The following is a 16001-nucleotide window of genomic DNA, read 5'->3' as shown; positions in this document are numbered from 1 at the left end:
GTTATGACATAATTTTAATCAGAATAAAATTTTGCTCCAAGGATCCAACTATTAGGCACAAGAATTTCATTTTTTGCCAACTTGACCCCCCCTTCCAGATTTGAAAAGTATACTTGAAAGTTTTAAAAGTATCAGAAGACTTGCCTTTTTATAGTTTTACAGTTTAGAATTTAGTATCTATTGAGCATTTTCAAGCTTCTTATTTTATTTCTTATTTTTAAATAACAGCAATATTTCACCATCTTGATATGCTATAATTTAATAGTTCTCCCTCTTTTTAGCTTTATTGCTATTATAAATTTCTGCCCTAAACATATCTATACTTTCTTTTTTCTTTTGCAAAATTGTATCCTTAGGGGAAAAGATCATGGTTGGCCCAACGACAAGAGTATGTTCATGTCACTTGCTGCCTGTGATTATATTGCCTAACAAGAACGAAGCACCAAGAGAATATGTATATACTGGTTTTCCAGAAATCTTACTATTTGTCTTTCATGTATTTATTGCTAATTTCCTGGACTGGAAAACACATATATGTTTCTACATGGCATTTATTGAATCAATGAGTCAATTAGCCCATCATAGAATGTTTATTGAACATTTGCCCTGATAGAGCTGAAAAAAAGACCAATGAAGTCCCGTGGCCCAAACAAACCCGGGCACCCAAGCCACTATCACGGCCCAAACCTGTCCGGTGCAGTATTTCAAGAATGATGGTCGGGTCATTCAGGGGGGCCTGCAGAGTCTGGAAGAGGGGCACTTGCCTCAAGAGGGAGGTATAAATAGTGACTTCAGAAAGGACTTAACCAATGGGGACCATGTGAGAGAAATCATGGGCATAGAAATGAATGTGTGAAAGAGAAATGAACAAGGAAGACCCTCGCGGGCAGCTTGTAGGAGTCACTGAACTACTGCAGCCCAATGGTGGATGAACAGGCAGAGGAGTGAGGTTCCAGTGTCACACATGTAAGTGGAGTAGCCTAAGTCAGGAGGAGGAGAAGGAAGGAAAACAGAATTATTTCTAAACAGAACTGTGGTGTTTTGATAAGCTTAAGAACAAGCTGTCCTAGTCCTAGAAGTAACATGACCAAAAAGTTTAAACCCCAACAATCATTCTCATTGTTCTTTCTAAACATCTCCCCCCCATATTTCTTTGCCTCTTGGTTGCTCTCTCTCTCTTTCTCTCTCTTTCCTTGCTTACATTCTTTGCTTTTCCAATGCAGTGTATGTGGCAGTCCTGTAGCTTCTAGCAGCATTTCCAAATACAATTCATTCATCCAGAGGCCATGCTCCTGTGTTAGTTAAGGTCAGAAGTTTCCATGGAAATCCTCTGACAGCTCCAACATAGCAGGCACAGGCCATTCACGGTCAGAAACTCGCTGCTGAAACAATTTTACTGAGGTCTAGGAAGCAGGACAATATGGAATTTCCTGTAGAAATCATCAGATTCCAGGGAGGTGGCATTGCCCATGCTGAGAACAGAGGAGGTGGGTGATAAGGTGCCAGAAAACCAAGGTATACATGTCCTTGCTATTGTTAAAAGAGAAAGCCTAGGGTGTGGTCATGACTGATATTGAATAGAATGCCAAGAGCTTCCCATGTTATATACAAGCAATGCAATTTCACCATGTGGCCAACATGTGTATCTCAATTGTTTGTTCTGGATGACCTGCAGTCCATTTCGGGGAAGCTGGAGGACAGGAATGATTTAAGTTGCCAGTGCTGGCAGAGCAGCTGCCATGGCTTCCTGCATGTAACAACGCTATCGCACTGTGATAGCAAGTGTTGTGACCTTGACTTTGACCTTGAAGAGGCTGCTTACATCTACCTTTGTCTGCCTTTGTCTCTACCCACACAGTCTGATTAGTCTGACTAAGAGGCTGACTCAGGCAGGGTCAGAGTCCTTGCAAGCAGCCCCTAGTCATCAGGAGCTCCCCCAGCTGGCTTTCTCTCCTCTCTTGAACCTCATCCCTTCTTAGCGCTTCTTCAAGTTAGTGTGTAAACCATAAGGTCATCTTGCATTCAATAGTTAAACGATAAGAGAAAGGAAAGAACCCTGTAGAGATTTTGAGAAGGAGCCCGAGATAAGCAGATTTCTCTCTCACTCTATTTGTTACGTTAGAAAGATCACTGTGGCAGCTGCTGAGGATGGATGGCCACAGATGGAGGTGGGAGGCAGCGACACCAGTTAGGAAGACTGTCCTATTCATCTAAGTGAGAAATGAAAAGCCTGGGCTCCACAGTGCCAAGGCAGACAGGGTTGAGAGGTAAGCATTAGATACTGATAAGACTGGATGAATCACTCAGGGAGTGTTTTGCAACAAATAATAGGAAAATAAATAGCACAAACTAGCACCAGCAGTAAATAAATGCCTTTGCTAACCAAACACAAAGTCCAGAGAGAGGGCAGACTTCTGAGCTACAAATAGGGAGTTTGACTCTGAACAACTCACTGCAATTTCCTGGCCTTCCTTGTGTTGATTTTATTCTCAGGTTGGTGGTGGTAAGGAGGTGACAACCGTTTAGACTACCACTCATCCGGGGAGAGTAGATCATCTCCAGGGGCTTGTCAACGAAACAGACACCATCTCAGAAGCTCTTGGTCAATTTCTGCTGGATTCTCCTTAGCCTGAATCTTGGGACACACCTATTCCCGACTCAGCTATGGGCAAGAGGAGTGGGATTATCATTAGGCCAATCAAGGACATGCCTGAAATTGATGGTGGGCTTTACTTTTTCAGAATAATATATGTATGATGTGGGCGTGAGTGACAATGGTTGAACCAAAGCAGCGTTTTCTAGATATTAGGGTGGAGCCTGGAAGAGCAGTAGGCACTCCACATTATTCAATACCCAGCCAGTGATGGTTCTGATGTGGGGATGTAGCAGGGACCAGGGTCAGTGCTCTGGTTTACTGAATGGAGAGTGGTTAAGAAGATTCACCAGCTTAAGCAGGACGACCAGTCTCTGTGGGCAGGAAACCTGTTTTTATGAGGTTGACTTCCTCCCCTGTGAAGACATTTGAAGAGGAAGTTGCACCTTTGGTGCTGGAACTGCGGAAAGGGTTTGTGGGTGCGTGGTTGTTACAGCCAGGTGCACAGTGAGGTCAGCTGGATGTGATTACCCAAGGAGATGTGCAGTGACAGAACAGAAGAAAAGAATTCATCACTGATAAAGGCCAGTGTATAAGGCCTAGAACTCGCTAAATGCATTTGCATATCAAAGAAGCATTTCTTGCCCTGAAAATTTCTACATAACTAAATGATTTCTAAGCTCCATTTGACAGCTCATTATTTTTAAAGCCACATTTCTCACAACCCCACCCTCCCAACAAAATTCACTTGCCCTGAAGAATTCAGAAGGGGCTTTGGATTTAGTAGCAATGGGATTTGGTCTAAAATAATGTAAACACCTTGTGGGTTGTCCAATTAGGTGGAATCCTTTTACAACACAAATATGTAGCTCTGGTTCTGGGCCAGATGACTTGTACTGGAATGAAGACATATTTGGTGGGCTTAGAGTTGGTGTGCTCACATTTAGCTTTAATAAATTAAACTTGACAATCTTGTAGGAAGGCCTGCACGGGAGCTCAGAGAATATTAAGGTCAAACGCAACTGAAAGCAGAGGGACCTCGTTCTGCCAAATTGAAAGTGAATGAACAAAACAAGTGCAGAGACTCATCTGTGTGTGCTGGGTTGCTGAGATGCTGGGAGGAAAACATTCTGGCTCCCCTGCACCCCAAGTCTATGTACTCAGACTTTCTTACCACCTAGGCTGACCCAGCTTGAGAAGGAACTGGGCTAGCCAAATCCAGGTGAGAGAACAAAAGCCAAGCAATCTTGACCATATCTTTCTAGGTTCTTATTTAGGAGAGAAATATTAAGAGGGTCTCCTGTGGTAGCATTCTTATGCCAAGGAGAAAAAAAGAGTGGTTGCCTGCAGTAGCACCAGGAGAAGTTCAGGGTAGGACCTTTGTCTTTCCTTGCTCAGCTGAACAACAGAACTATTTAGCTGATTGACGAAGGAGACAGTGGCAGGATGGGAAAGGGACAAGGTGGCATAAGATTTGGCGCACCCTCACTTTTCCTGCCAGCCCTGGAATTTTGGGTTTCTGCAGCCAACATATCCAGGAGCACAAGTAAACAGGGAAGCGCAGTTTTCCTGTAGTTCACCTCCTCCCTTGCTGTGGGATCTTACCAGCCTCTTGTCTTAGACTTACTTTCTACATTTGGAGAGTAAGAAGGTAGAGCAGATGGCATCTGAGGTAGTCAGTCAGTGCAGTGATTAAGGGAAAGTGGCCACAGAACATTCTCTCTGTGAGCTCAGACGGAGTCATTTACCCTCCCTGTGTTTCAGGGTCCATGCAGTGGCCAGAGCAGCACCTACTACAAAGTGAGCATCACACAGACACACTGGCTACTCTTATTCCAGTTCTCATTTCATGCACGTCTGTGATCCCAGGACCAGCCCTTCGCGTGGTTTCTTTAGCCCATATCCAGATCCCTAGGAACTAAAAGTGCCACAAAAGACATGGATGCGCCTTGGGAATACTCTGCGGTCAGGAGCTAGGGTTGCTAAACTGCCTTTTAATTCCTATTAAATATTTCTAAACTCTTTTAGGAAAGGATGTTTTGAAAATAGGTAAAGAATTTCAATTAGGTTTTGCAAGATCTTGTAAAATCATGCCCTACAGGATCTCTTCTCTCTCTCTTTATTAAATAGAGCTTTTTTTTTTTTTTAATTAGTTACTGGAAGAGATGGATAAGAGTCCACTGGCTGCTGAATGACAACTTTCACTGCCCCAGGCTCTGTAACCCCGAAGTGAGGTCCACCCGGCAGCTCAGTGGATGGGATCAGAGAAAGAGAAACAACCCCTTCCAGATCGAACACTGCTTAAAGTCTTCCTAAGGAAGAAGAGCAGCGCTCTCCCAGTTTCTGGCCTGCTTGTATTCATTCACCCCTCTGCAGTGTGCATTGTGATATCTGGTGGGGGTTACCTGACAAAATGAAGTTTCTTAGTTTCTTTCACTTGATTGAGTTAAGCTAGACTGAGTCCAGCAACTTGCATTTTTGCCTAGTGTGACAGACGATGCCTTACTCGTAAGAACAGACTCATGGTCAAGCATGGGCAAACGCTGCTTGACCATGAGGACTCACAAAGCCAGGACCAGATGGATGGGGAAATGATGATGTGATAACTCGCCTAACTGATTTCTTTAGCCGTCTGTTTCCAGGACAGTATTTGTTTGGAGACAGATTCTTATAGGTGTTGCTGTTAATAGATGTTCAGAAACAATTTGATAACCAACTTACACAATCCAAAGCAGGCTGAAAGTTGTGAAGAAAGCTCCACAGTGGGGGCATTGCAGTGGTGTGGGTTGTGTCATCCATATTAGAGCTCTTGTCACGTCCCAGTTACTCCACTTCCAGGCCAGCTCCCTGCTGATGATCCTAGGAAAGCAGCACAAGATGACCCAAGGGCTTGGGACCCTGCTACCCACGTGGGAGACCCAGATGAATCTCCCGGTTACAGCCATTTGGCGAATGAACTGGTGGGTGAAGCCCTCCCTCTCTTTCTGTCTCTTTGTCTCTCTTTTGCCTCTCTCACTTCAAATAATAAGAGAAAGCTCACCAGACAGGGATATAAGAAAAGCCACTCAGATCCAGAATTTTAGGAGTCTGTCATGCAGCTCATAGCAGATTTCTGTCTACAACCTGCAAGTATTTCATTTATGATTTTTCACTTTAATTTACCTTGGAGGGCACTTTGGAAGGCAGGACCAATTAGCATTTCTACAGTTATCTAATAAGTCTCTGTGGAAACCTGAGTTAATTGGCATCGTAATTCCTACTTACCAAAGTGATATTTCAATGTCCTTTTCAGGTTGGCATAGTATGCATTTATCCACCGTTTCTTCCTTTAATGTGAACTGGGGAAGTCTGGAGGCTCTGAGTAAGAAACAGGGGGAGGTGGGACCTAGCCCAGGCTGTGGACATCACTGTCCTGTGAGCAGGCCATAACCACTGGCCTGTAATGGCAGCAGCGTCTAGTCTGTCCATGGCCCTGGGTCTCAGTTCCCAGCCAGAGGGCTCACAGAAGTGTTTAAGTTTGGATTACTCATTTGGGAGCCGCACTCGTCAGTGCTGAGTGTCCTAAGGGTCCAGGGAGCAGGATTCTCAGAAGAGACAATTGCAGTGCTGAGGCCTTGGCAGGTGAGGCCTTGCTGCATGACCCGAGTTCAGATCCCAGGCCTGCCTGGCGGCAGAAACTCACATATACGGATGGCACATGTCCAGGTGGGTGGAGTCACTGGCCAGCTAGTGTCCTGTGTTCAGCCCGAGTCCGAGAGCCCATGCTTTAGGGCAACTGGTTCAAGTCCTTCTCTCATGTCCCTGCTGGCGATGAATTACTTAGAGCTCTCTCTGCTCTTCATCAGAACTTTTGGAGGATGTAGGAGGAATTGTCTTGAAATGTAAACACCTACTTCCAATTCCCAGTGCTGTAAGCAGAGTAGCTGAGTTATACTGGGATCAGGACCGAGTAGAGCCCTCAATCTATGTGGAAGATAAATGTGCACCCCAGAAATGGTGTCTCCCAAGGGTCAAGAAATGTTTAGGTTTGGATAGTGAGACCTATGTGCATGGGATTGAATCTCCATCTGCAGACTTAAAGCATTTCCAGAAACCCTCTGTGAGTATGTGTGTGTGTGTGTGTGTGTGTGTGTGTGTGTGTGTGTGTGTGTGTGCATGTCTGTGCCTGTGTGTGTCCTGCTTGCTCATAGTCAACTCTGATGGCTGACATGGCTCTTTCACTTTATATTGCAAGAACAATGAATCTTAGAGAAACCTTGTGGCTTGTCCTAAATCACAAAGCTGGTAGGCAGTGCTGCTGGATCTCAGCTTTGGGCCTGTTTCTAGATCCTGCCTTCTTCCTCACTTTATCTGCTGGTGGGGTCCAGGATGGGACCAAGGAAGCAGGGGAAGGGTGGTAATGGCAAAGATACAGCTGCAAGTGGCAGGTGCGCTTTTGGTTGACTTTGTAAACTCTTCCATTTATTAAAAACAGTACTGCCTTTCTTCTGCCCCAAGCACTCTTGCAGTGAAAACAAAACAAAGATACTTGATCTTATAAAGCTTATACTAGCAGAATAAAGGTTATAATACACCTAATAAAGGCATTCTTATATAATACAATTCATACTCATAAAGTCACATATTACATGTTTTCTCTTACATGTGAGAGCTAAAATTAACAAGAACAATCTTTCACTTAGTCATCTAAAGGAGCAATATGATAGAGACTATGATATTGAGATGTGAAGATACAAAGCAGTATGCATCCCTACTTCCAAATCGCAGGTGGACTACGATGAAACTGTTAAACACGTCTTGACACTAGAATGCTGGACTTTATATTGTTCTCTATGCTTATAATATCAGGATACATTTAAATAACAAAGTGAGGAACTTATGACCGTTTTTGAAGGACTATATTATTGCTATAATATAGGGGAAAATCTGTGTGTCAGGGGAGACAACTTGAACAGGGGTCGAGGGAAAATCCCAGAGCTTATAATACTGTATCATACATTTTTAAAAAGTAAACTAAAAATCTAATAATTTTTTTAATAAAGAGAAATTCCTATGTGTATGTTTTCTTACAAATGCTGTTTCCTCAACATTTGTAATCTTTGTCAAAGAAACGGATAACAATTAAATGCTACTAGAGCTTTAATAATTTTGTGCCTACTTTAACTTACTTCACATGAACAAGGTTTGGTTATTGTGTGTAGTCTATGCCTATTTTCCCTACAAGGGGAATAGTGTAATACAAGGATATCATACGTATTTATTCGTTTGCATTAGAGTTACAGAGAAGAGGCAGGGAGAGAGAGAGAGGAGGTGGGGATAGAGAGATCCTCTATCTGGTGCTTCACCCACAAACAGCCATTAAAGTCCAGGGCTGGGTCAAGGTTCTGGAGCTTCTTCTAGGAATCCCACATGGGTGCAAAGACCCAAGCCCTTGGTCCACCCTGTACTGCTTTCCCAGATGCATTGGCAGGGTGCTGGCTTGGAAGTGGAGCAGCTGGCCCTCAAACCAGTGCCCATACGGGTGCTGGTACAGCAGGTGGTAGCTTCATCCACTATTCTACAGCCCTGGCCCTGTATGCAACAGTTTCAAAGAGGGTCATCTGCATAGCCTTAGCTCCTGCAGATGATGGTTCCAATGTAAGACTGCTGGGAGGCAGCAGAGGTGTCACTGAGGCAGGTATCACAGGACAGACTTGCAGGCAGGGGCCAGTGTGTAAGCAGTGTGTCATGGAAATGATGCTTGGGACCAGCTGGCAGGACTTAGGGCCATAACGAGGGATTGTGTTCCCACTTGGTGGGAAGTGGGAAGATTCTGTAGGCCTTGGCAGGGTAGAGGAACAGAATAACCATACGTTTCTAAGGGGATTTTCTGGCTGTTGTGCGCAGAACAAAGAGGCATGAGGAAAGCAAATCAAGCACACTCTTGATCTAAGAGAGGAGTGGTGGAGGTAAGGAAGAAATGGCTAGTTTCTGGATCTCTTCAAAGGGCAGAACTAGCAAGTTTTCCTGGAGGATGTGATGCAGGCTGTGTAAGCAGGGGTGTGTCACAGATGACTGCTGGCGTGATGAACAGGTGAAAGGGTGAGGGAGAGAATGAGGTCAGCAGGTATAGGGTCCCCATCATGTGCCCACTGTAGGGAACCCACTGTTTGAAACAGCTATATGGCATTCAGTGAAGTTTCTATGTATCTCCTTTGATCTAGGAGTCTGGAAGGGAAGTTTGAGCCCAGGGAGCTACACCCAGAAGTCATCAGCATATAGATGGCGTTATCAGACAAAGCCCCGCAGGAAGCTGTGACACATCCAAAGGCTGTAATGGAGAAGAATTTAATAAAGGGGCTATTTACAGAGCTGTTGGCAGGATTAAAGGGATTTACAGAGATGGTGGGCACCCAGGGACCAGCAAATGTGGAAAGCCATTACCATTTTTAGGCTTGAAGGAGAAGTAGAGAGGGAACCATGTGCCTGGAGTCAGTGAGAATTATAGCCCAGGAAAATTCCATTTCCTGCAGTTGCCTCCTATGGGCCAGCCAGCTAGATGTCAGCCAGCAAGGGGCTTGGGGGGAGGAGTCTGCATCCGTGGTGACCTCCAGGGTCACAGAGCAGGGCAGATGTGGGTGGTGAGAATGAGGAATCAACAGCATGGATTTTGTGCAGGGTCAGATGCATGGGAGCAGGAGTACCCAGACAGGAGAGGAGGAGAAAGCTCCTAGCCCAGGGAGCAAGAAGGACTGGCAAAGGCCAGAGCAAAGAAGGAGCCTGTGAGATGGCACATGCAGCAGCAAGGATGACACCCTGCAGGCTGGGAGAAGAACACTTGGCAAGGGAGATAGTGCCAGCAGCTGTGCCGAGTGCAGCTGGGATGGCCAGATCAATGGGGATAGGCATTGTGGTACGAGGTCTAACCTGCAACCTGCCATGCCAGCGTTCCATTCGGCAGCTGGCTCAAGATCCAGCTGCTCTACTTCTCATTCAGGTGTCTGCCAATGTGCCTTGAAAAGCAGCGGAAGATGGCCCAAGCTCATGGCCCTTGTCACCCATGTGGGTTCCTGTCTCCTGGCTTTGGTCTGGTCCAGCCCTGATGGTTGTATCTATTTTAAAAATAAATCAGCAGATGGAAAAACTTTGTCTTTTTGTCCCTGTATCTCACTCTCTCTCTCTCTCTCTGAGTAACTGCCTTCCAAGCAAAAACTAAATATTAAAAAACATGCAGATTAATTGTTCTGAGTTAGACATATTGAAGTTTTCAGCATCCTAGACAAGGACCATTTGGATGGCATGTTGGGAACAAAGGCCTGGTGACAGAACAGGGTGACAGAAATTTCAGAGAGCAAGATCAACCGTTCCTTCTAAAAGTTTTACTTCCAAGAGGAGCCAAATGATGGTGGGGCAAGTGGTAGGAGTGAAACATGGGCCCAGCACCATGTTCTGGGGAATGGTTAAATAACAGTGGAATTCCAGGATGGTGATGAGAAGGGTTTAGGAGAGGGGGAGTTGTTAATGGTTCAAGGGAAAAGGGGGTGGGGGAGATCCTGAAAGTTGTGTCACTGCTTAGATCTATTGCTTCTTCTGTTATGGTGGGCTATAACTACCTGCCTTGGGGTGCACCCCTGGCTTCAGTGTTCCTGCCTCCTCTGCCAGGGACTCTGCATGTTCATCATCTCCTTCTGAGTACAGGGACATGAGTTTTTGAGCACCAGACACTGGGCTTCATCCTTGACCTTATCTCTTCCCTTCACACCAGAGCTCCATTTCTAATGTCTAGGAGGTCAAGCAACTTGTTAGAGGCCAGAGCTCCCATGGGCAGAACCACCATGTGAATTCTATTCTACTCTATTCTATTCTATTCTATTCTATTCTATTCTATTCTATTCTATTCTATTCTATTCTATTCTATTCTATTCTCTGTCATCATTCTATTTCCGGTCCAGCCTCATATTCTTCTCCCTTTTCCCCCACTATTCTGGGTTCTTCGTTCCCCATGCCTGCTTCTTTAACATTTCTTTGTCCTGGCCACTTCTATTAAAAATTTAATGCAATTACCATAAGACCTTAGTGGAGCTAAGCTCTTCAGCCAAAGAGGGCTGTTTTCCGCTAGAAAAGGAGCCTTCCTGAAGTTGCAACAACTCCTTCACCTTCAAACACTCTCCAACCATGGGGTTTCATGAAAGACATCAGTGGGGAAGATCAGAACAGGGCCGACCTGGGGCAGAGCATGGAGACCAACATTCATTAACTGAGAGAGGGTTCCAGCTGTGCATCCGATTGTTTGGACAACTACTTCTCCCTCAATTTTAGTTCTCAAAAGTTTTTGCCCTCAACATCTTGCCAGATCATAACTGAACTGCCAGCTTCTGTGGCTTAGAGTTGACACATGCTCTTGTCTTCCACCGTTCTGAATCATTTTCTGTCTCTTCCACATTCCCTCTTTCGAACTTGTTATGTCACTGTCACACGCACACACACACACACACACACACACACACACAGCTCTTTAAAAAAATCATCTTTTCACACCCGTTCTTCTTCTTCTATGCCTGTGTTGTTTGGAACATAGTGAAGATTTGGGCAGGATGGAGTGACCTGCCACTGCTGCTAATAGGCAGGATCAATATCGCGAAATGTGCCACATCCTTCTTCATTTTCTCATCACACAGCAATCGATAGCCTTGCCTGTAAACCTTTCCAAAGGCTCAATGCTTTTCATTTCCTGTCCTGGGCCTACTTGCCCCAAAGCACAGGCCAAGCTTGAATGGAATATGCTCACCGTCGTGTGACTCTCCAAACACGGTTGGCATGTGCAGGTGAACGTGAATGAATCCGTGTGTGCACAAGTACATGTGTGCACACGGCAAACCTAAGTAGCTGGCTAACATCTGCCTTGCTTAATCGCAGGGAATGTAATTACGCCAGGAGGAACCCGTGCAGGAGGATTTATTCCCTATAAATGAATACTCTATGAGACACCATTACTGTAATGACTTCGTGTGCCAAGCAATGGGTGTAGGCAAAGGCTACCCAGTTTTTACTGATTCTGCACCTCTCCAGTCTGGGATACTTGTCCTGTGTCTAGAAGACACGTTTGCTGATGCAGATGGGACATCCATCTGTGTGCTAAGCTAGGAAGGAAAGATCGTTTCCATCATGTCAGAGAGAAGTGGCACCTTCTCCTCCTGCACGCATAAATTCTCCATAAGTGAGTGACCTCTGGGAATGGAGCTGAAAGTTAGAGCTACACAGTGAAAGACACACATACACAGAGAGACAGAGAGAGAGAGAGAGAGAAATCGTCCACCCAATAATTTACTCTCTAAATGGCTGGGTTGAACCAAAGCCAGGAGCTTGGACATCCATTGGATCGCTTATGTGGCCACAGGGGCCCAGGCATTTAAGTCATCCTCCATAGCTTTGCCAGGCTCATCAGCAGGGAGCCAAGTCAGAAGTGAGCAGCAAGGACCAGAACTGTATAGGGTGTGAGCATCATGCATGTCATCTTAGCCCACTGTGCTACAACACCAGTTCCTATATAAGATCTCTTGATGGTGTGAGTTCAGCACTCGTTCTGGAGAGCCACATGTATAATTTTGGTTTTGGATATGTTTCTGTAGCACCAGGCGGCTGAGCAAATGTCTTCCTGGTGCTGGTGCCAGCAGCCATCAGTGTGCTTCCAGTCAGTCTGTGGTCGTAGAAGACACATCCAGGGCTTGCACTGTGTTGCTGAGTTGGGTGGACCCTAGTGTTATGCCAATGACATGTTCAACTTACTACGGCTTTAAGTCAAGGAGCATCTGTACATTAAATTAGTGTTGGAAAACTGGGACATTCAAAGAGATCAATGACCATGAAGGACAGGCAAACAAATCACAGAAGCCCATCAATGTTTATCAACTGTTTTATTTCTCTCTCTCTTTCTCTCTCTCTCTCTCTCTGGCTAATTTTATTGTTACTATTATTTTTCCATGATATAGCTTTATAGGAGTAGAGATTCCCACGCTACCTCTCCTTTCTCTTTCCTCATTCTCCTTACCTACTATTTTCCTGATATTTTCACAATAGTATAGTCCTTCAGCAACAGTCACAGGCCCAATATTCTGCTATTTAAATGTATCGTGGCTTTGTAGATGCTAGTTATGGTAGCGAATCTAGTATCATACTATCAAACAATATTTAACTGTTTCATTGGAAGTCCTTCTCTTGTGGGTCTGTAAAGGTGCCTACTGTAGCACAAATTCATTTCCTGATATGCAAGTCTCCATTATACAGTTCACATATGAGAATACACACACATATTTGCTTACCTGTGTAGCTATTTGTTTTGTATTTTGCCTGAATGTTACCTTATATCAGGGAGGGAAGAAATGATGTTTGTCCTTTTGGTATTGGGTTATTTCACTGACCATAACTGTCTCCAGTTAGGACCATTCTTTATAACGGCTAAGTTGTAATCTGTGGAGTAGATGTACCACAGTTTCCTTGTCCATTCCTCTTTATAGGGGCATGTGGGTTGTTTCCATGTCTTTGCTAAACAATAACTACCAATTAGCCCCCATTATCTGTGAGTGTGTTACACTTACACAGCAAAATGCACTTGCAGTAGCTGGGTATTGTGGCTAAGCTTCTGCCTGTGGCAATAGAATCTCATATGGGTGCTGGTTTTTGTCCTGGCTGATCTACTTCCCATCTTGCTAATGGCCTGGGAGGCAGCATAGGATGGCTTAAACTGTGGAGCACCAACACCCCCATGGGAGACCCAGAAGGAGCTCCTGGATCTTGACTTTGGATCAGTTCAGCACTGGCCATTGGAGCTGTTTGGGGAGGTGAATCAGTGGGTAGAAAATTCTCTCTCTCTCTTCATCTCTCCTCTGTAATTCAGCCTTTGAAATAAAAATAAATCTCTTTAAAGCACCTTGCAGGTTAGCATCAAGAGCCTTGAAATGTGGAAAGCATGGCGATGTGGCAGAGTAGGCTAGCCCTCCACCTGCAGCTCCAGCATCCCACATAGGCACTGGTTTGAATTGTGACTGCTTCACGTCCAATCCAGCATCTGGAAAGTAGTGGAAAATGGCCCAAGTGTTTGGGCATCTGCACCCATATGGGAGAGCCTGAGGAAGCTTCTGGCTGCTGGAACCAGATGCTACAGCCATTTGGGGAGTGAGCCAGCAGATGGAAGATGCTCAGTAGCTCCTCTTTCTGCAGCTATTCCTATCTCAAATAAAAATAAATATAAGCCTTTGAGAAACAAGGAAGGGGGCCTGGAGCAGTAACATAGTGGCTAAATTCCTCACCTTGCACGTGCCGGGTTTCTATATGGGCACCTGTTCTAATCTCAGCAACCTTGCTTCCCATCCAGCTCCCAGCTTGTGGCCTGGGAAAGCAGTCCAGGATGGCCCTAAGACTTGGGACCCTGCACCCACTTGGGATACCCGGAATAGCCTTGGGATACCAGGCTCCAGGCTCCTGGCTTTGGATTGGCTCAACTCCAGCCATTGTGGCCGCTTGGGGGGATGAATCAATGGACAGAGGATCTTCCTCTCCATCTATCTTCTTCTCTGTATACCTGCCTTTTCAATAAAATTAAATACACCTTAAAAAAAATAAGGAGGGAAGGAAGAAAGGAAATACAAGAAAACAAAGGAAGAAAGAGAAAAGAAAGATCAGAATCAGATTGGGACAAAAGGGACTTTATTTTTTTCCCCCCAACTCCAGAGGCTCAGTTAGTTGGAGCCAGAAATTCCACAGCACTTGAAGAAGGGACGTTTGTAAAATGAAACTTCAGAGATTAAAATAATGGGAAAGGAGGAATGGTTTTGAGGATAACAAGGATAGATCATTATTTATAGAAAGCGTCCATATAAGACCAAATGCTGGCTAGAATCACAGCTGCTCTGATTCTGATTCAGTTTCTGCCTAATGCGCTGTGAGAGCTGGCAGGTGATGGTCTACATGCTTGGGCTCCTGCTGTGCAGGTATGAGAGCCAGCAGATGTTGGTCTGCATGCTTGGGCCTCTGCCACGCAGTGTGAGAGCCAGATGGAGTACCTGGCTCCTGGTTTCAACTTAGTACAGACTTTGTTGTTGAACCATTTGGGGAATAAAACAGCATTTAAGATATCTCTCTGTCTTTCTTTTTAAAATCTATTTTATTTTTTTAAGATTTATTTATCTTTTTATTACAAAGTCAGACATACAGAGAGGAAGATTTTCCATCCGATGATTCACTCCCCAAGTGAACGCAACAGCTGGTGCTGCGCTGATCCGAAGCTGGGAACCAGGAACCTCTTCCAGGTCTCCCATGCAGGTGCAGGGTCCCAAAGCTTTTGACCATCCTCGACTGCTTTCTCAGGCCAGAAGCAGGGAGCTGGATGGGAAGTGGAGCTGCTGAGTTTAGAACTGGCACCCATATGGGATCCTGGTGCGTTCAAGGTGAAGATTTTAGCCGCTAGGCCACCATGCCAGGCCCTCTCTCTCTTTCTGTCATTTTACCTTGAAATAAATAAATTATTAAAGAAAAACATAGAGCTCTATTCCTCCTTAGCAATGTCAGAAGTGTCTGCTGTCTGGATGAATATGTCGTGACATGGCTTGAACCTGTGCTGGTGTCCTGGTGCCATAGCAGGCAGTACCCTTCAGCCATGACATGGCCTGTGCCTGTGCTAGTGTCATGGTGCCCCAGCTGGGAGCATCCTTCAGCCCTCATGGCTGTGCTACTCAGAACCTCTGAACCTTAGACAGTTCCTCTTCACATAATGTAAGTAAGTGAAGTGAACAGAAAATGTTACATAGCATGCCGAGGATGTGAACTGATAATTGAAACCTACAATTCCTAGTTGAACTTGACTATGGAACCATCTTGACCTTCCTTTCTCAATTGATTGATTATCTCTCTCCCAGTTGATAGTGAAGGCCCACCTGTACCTTCTGGATGCTAAGAGCCCACTGGGACATTGGTGCACTCTCTCTCCCAGCATCCCTCCCTGTATATCTGTCCTGCAGGCTTATCAGGTCTTAACATGCCTCCCATGTCCTGCTGGACAGAAAGCAAGCCTTCGTGACATCCCCAAGCTGCTCCGCTTACGACTGTGTTGTGCTCTTTTCAGCAGCATGCATTCTGTAACTGGAAAAATGTAAGAGAAGATTAGCACGACCCGTGCACAGGATGACATGACAATCCATGAAGCATTCCATATTTAAAAAGAAACAACAAAAATAAAAATAAATTCTGTCTATTGAGGCTAGCATCGTGACACGATGAGTTAAGCCATCATCTGAGGCATTAGCATTAAGTACTGAAGTCCAGTTTCTGATTCAGCTTTCTACTAATGCACCTGGAAAAGACCATCAGCTGGCCCAGGTTCTTGGATCCCTTCCACCTACATAGGAGAGGTGGATGGAGTTCTAGGCTCATGGCT

General features: G+C 45.1%; 1 non-coding gene across 1 annotated transcript; it reads left to right on the top strand.

The window, feature by feature from the left end:
* The first annotated feature begins 15676 nt into the window (after positions 1 to 15676).
* Positions 15677 to 15783, top strand: LOC121165584. Its single transcript, XR_005885287.1, has one exon. It is a non-coding gene; the product is annotated as a U6 spliceosomal RNA (small nuclear RNA).
* The last annotated feature ends 218 nt before the right edge of the window (positions 15784 to 16001 follow it).

This window comes from Ochotona curzoniae, unplaced genomic scaffold, assembly GCF_017591425.1.
Source record: "Ochotona curzoniae isolate NIBS_2020 unplaced genomic scaffold, NIBS_Ocur_1.0 contig_899, whole genome shotgun sequence".
In the NCBI taxonomy this organism is placed as follows: Eukaryota; Metazoa; Chordata; class Mammalia; order Lagomorpha; family Ochotonidae; genus Ochotona; species Ochotona curzoniae.
Note: the sequence above shows the minus strand (reverse complement) of the source record. Positions and strands in the feature narration are given on the sequence as shown.